We start from the raw sequence: 4,676 nt of genomic DNA, 5'->3' as shown, positions 1-4,676 counted from the left end.
ACTGGGCTGAGCTTGATTTTTTTTTTTTTGTCCCAGAGCAGAGCCATCTATTCTCCAATGCCTGTCTCTGCAGAGTATACATCATTTTGCACAGATACCTCAATACTCCACTCTGCCCATCTGCCTTGGCAGTACAAAGGCGGTGTCAGCGTGGCTGCTTCCTAAGACGTTGGTTTTTTTTAAAATAATTAGATGAGCCTTTTCTAAATGATTTTTTGCCCCCGAACTTGTATCGTGGCAGTTGAATACCAGCATGACAAGTATCTCAGAATTGCTTATTAAGTAGAAACGCTTTATTAAGTAGAAGAGCATGTGTCCCCTTCTTCCCAGCCGTTACCCTGCCTCTTGGCATAACTCCTGTAGTCTTTTAGAAAGATGCATTTTCCCAGATAAGTATGTTCAAATGCCACACAAGGTGGCAACACAAACCCAAAAGATTCAGTTACACAACTAAGCCTCTCCTTCAATGGCCATCTCAACCCATTTCCCTCACTCCATTTTATGCTAAACCCAACAACACTTTGTGATCCTCCTGCAGAAGGATGTAGAGGAGGGCAGAGTCCTTCACAGAAATTCATTCACACTCACAAAACCGCTGGGAGAAAGCTGTCCTTATCTGATGTTACAGATGGGGGAAACTGAGGCATAAAGAGACATGTGACCCACCCAAGGTCACACAGAGGCAAGGACCAGGATCTGGGAGGGTGGGCACATTAGTCATAAATTACTGTCCCTCCCCCCCCACAAAACCTGTGGATTGAAGTTGTGATTTGGCCATTTGAATCTCAGTTTATGATACAGCCACTCAGCCCCTCCAACTGGATCATTCTGCTGGTCAGAGACCCTTCTAGCCCAGCCAAATGCAGCACATTGCTAATAACTCTTGGTGTGCTGAGCATGCATGCAAGTTGTAAAATCAGCACAAATACAGCCTTCCTGATAACACTGCTTACATGCCACCCTTCAGTTCTGTTGGAGACAGCACCCCACTATTTGCATAACCATCCCAGGCACAAAAGTCGCAGCCATACGCTCACTAGGATTCCCCATCTCCTGCCCTATTGTACTGAAAGCCTCTTACTTTGCTATGGAGTTGTTCCCTATATGAAACACCTGATTTAACTATCAAGGAGGTTGTAAATTTCCTCCTTGCACTAATTATACAAGATCTTTCAATCAAATGTGCTTCACAAACTTCATACAGACAGAAATGCAGCCACCTCTGGGATAGAGCACAGTAACCCATCAATACAGAGCACACTGTACAACAGAGGGACATGGGAGGAATTTGGGGCAAGGATACTGCAGCAAACAGCAACAGAACCATGTGGAATAGATGAGTCCTTGATTAAAGTCACAAACCATGTACAGCATGGAACTTCAGGAAGGACAAAGGGCTGAATCAACACTGATGGCAGAATGATAAGGTGGTTCTTTATGTAGAGTACTTGCAGGTTGAGTCCTAGAATTTTTTACATCAAACATGTAAATAGTTCATTTGCCCTTCCGCAGCACCACTGAATAGTAGCTTGTTCTTTTCTATATACCCAGAGTCTACTGCTTGTAATGCCCTGAAATAAGAAGTCTAACCAGGTACTAGTTTAGGCCCAACAGTTGCTGGTGAAAGTCCGAACGTGGTTTATTGTTATAATAGTGACCATTTGATAGTTCAGCAGAGAGCGTGTCCTGGGCCAGTAAGTCTTTGGATGGCCCACATCCACTCATCCAAAAATCAGCAGCAAACTCAACGCCAGTTCTAATGGCACAGTGAGAGGCCAACCCATACAGGACTTGCTAATCTTCAAGTACACAGTGGGGAAGAGGAGGCGATGCCAACTGTTCAATAAGACCATGGTAAGGGTGGCTTATATCAGGAAACAAGGCACTATCACCCAACCAGAGATGCTGCTTTCAGTGGTTTGTACTTCTGATCATCACAGGAGATAGGGAACAAGAACCAAGCTAGAATTTTAAGCACCCTACCTACTAATGGGAAAAAAATTGCAAACTATGTTTGCCGCATTTCAAGGACAATGACCAGCCTTTGACATCCATTAAATGCCTACAGCCCCATCCTATACAGCGACAAGGGGCTGCAGGAGCAGCTTTATAAAATAAAAGGGGTTCTCTGAGAACCACCATACACACCTGTGTGATCATCAGATCAGTTGATCTTGCAAAATTCTTATAGGAAGTGAAGACTCATTTTTATAAGCCACATTTAAAAAAGGGTAAGAGTTCTACTTTGGATAATAAGTCTTTTCCTTGATGCTGTAGCCTAATTCAGAACGCAGGGGGAAGCAAGTATTTACAGAACAACAAAAAAAGTGATAGCACTAAAACTTGTACAAAAAAGACTATTATAACCTGTATTTTTAATTTAGAAGGGAACAGTGAGCCTATGACACCTGCCCCAGCCTCAGCCCTGGCAAAACTGTCTAGATTAAAGACAGGTTGCACAGGAGCATAGAGATGAGATAACGTGGGAAGAAAGGGTCAGGAGGAGCAGCTTGGAAGGAAAAAGTTATTAGCTACCCAGGTACACTGGGGTTTTAGTGAGGATTAAGAGTGTTTTTATATAGCCGGTATCTGAGTGGTTAACCCAATGCAGCATGGTATTCATCTTTAACCTGTTCCCTTAGCATGCAGGCATCACAGAGTAATGTTAAATCCTGCATATACCTGAGACACAAAGGCAACAGAGAGTAGGGTGACCAGATAGCAAGGGTGAAAAATCAGGACAGGGAGTGGGGAAGTAATAGGCACCTATATAAGACAAAGCCCCAAATATCGGGACTGTCCCTATAAAATCAGGACATCTGGTCACCCTAGCAGAGAGCCTTGTAAAATTTAGTTCCTGCAACATGATTTGCATTTACATCTTTCACCAAAACTTCTGTTCCATCCACGAGGTGGAGCCAGGCTAGCCACAGAGGTACTAAAATGGTGATTTAAATGCTGTTAGAACAGCTGTGCGTGAGGAGCTGATCTGGGTCTGTGAAACACTGCTTCTGTAACAGCTGCTGTTTCAGAATTTCAGCCATCATGTGGCAGGGCCTCACAGATGCCAAAGCTAAACACTGCCCCCCTGCCAGCAGCACTCTAGCGCTGACTAAGAGTGCCAACAGATTTTAAACTAATGGTTGCTATTGGACTAAATGCAGAAATAAATACCATCCAACGTACTGACAGATAGAGTAATCCAGTAGCAATTCAGCCTTTGGAGCAGCTGGGGGATGGCACCATTCAGAAAAGTAAGGAAAAACCACCACAGTTTAGTCCACTTTCATCACAATTCAGTGTGCAATTCGCACCTGTTAAACTGACATAAAAGCCCTTCCAGCTGAAGGATCCATGTCCAGTATGCTTTGGCATACTAGCATGAAAAGTGCATGTGTCAGTAGCCTGGCAGCCACAGAATAGCAGCCTGTTTGAAAGACCCCTTACTAAGCACAAGTGCACCTCGCATGACTTACAATGCCCCAGTTAACACCACTGTGGGTTTCTATCATAACACCTGCCCTGAGAAGTTTACAGTGTGCAAAGCTGAGCACTGGGCTTCATTTCAGGCTCACACTGATCTGTACAGTAAACAGATATGTGGAATGAGGAACAGAACTTATATCACAGGACCACTTCCAGGGCAGATAACATTTTCAATATTGTTCTGCTTTCACATGCTAGCCACAGCCTCATTAAGCTTTCCTGCATGGGAACCAGAGATAAACAGTTTTCAAACTCAGAGCTACTTTTCCATTTTTTAGCATTCATTTTAGTAATCATGGAAAAGTAACTGTGGAACTTTCTACTCCCGCCATCATCTCATAATATTTCATCCTTAGAGGTCCAGCATTCAAACATTTTCCCCAACACACAGCTCCAACCAGAAGAAAGTACTATTTAGCTGCATCAGGGGATGGTGAGATTAAATCTAAGTCAGAATGACAGATGCCTCAGCCTTCAGAGGAGAATGTTCAGAATTTGTAGCTACAGGCCATTTTCTGCTTCCTCAGCAATGTTTGAAGTTTGCAGAAGGAAGGCTCTCAAGTACAGGGTCAGAATCCTTCTTGCTAATTGTTTGGAGGTTTCACTAATTGAAGTTCCCTGAATTCAGCCAGCATGTTAGCATAGCAGATAAGCACTGAGTCCATCTGCTTTGTCAGAAGAGCACCGAGGACAGTTCTTGGGTGGAAAAAAAATCAGGAAGAACTCCACTGATTGAATTTAGAACAGAGATCGTAGTCAATAAGGTGGAGGGAGGCATGGCAATTTCACTGCTTGCTGCTAGAAGTAGGGGCCAGATTGAGTTTGTAGTGGCTGGTATATGCCACACCAACACTTCACATTCCTTGTCCTGCCACTGTCCTCCATATCCTTCTTCCCAGAAGCATTACAGACAGCTAAGAACCTTTATTGCACTTTCATAGTCCAGTCATAAGTCTCCCAGGTACTCAAATGCCTGACTCTTTAATATACACATGGGTAATACACAATTCCACTCTTGCTGGGATGCTGGCTTGACAGCTCTTTGGATTGAAGATCGCGCTAGTCACACAGGATCTTTATATAAACATGCCGGTTGAGTAGGCTGTTTGGGGCACTAGTATAAAATAATGCAAAGATTTAGAGATGTTAAAAATTTTGGGGCATCCTATTAGCTTGTCTTAAGCGAAGAT

Source organism: Mauremys mutica, chromosome 9, assembly GCF_020497125.1.
Source record: "Mauremys mutica isolate MM-2020 ecotype Southern chromosome 9, ASM2049712v1, whole genome shotgun sequence".
NCBI classification, from domain to species: Eukaryota; Metazoa; Chordata; order Testudines; family Geoemydidae; genus Mauremys; species Mauremys mutica.
Note: the sequence above shows the minus strand (reverse complement) of the source record.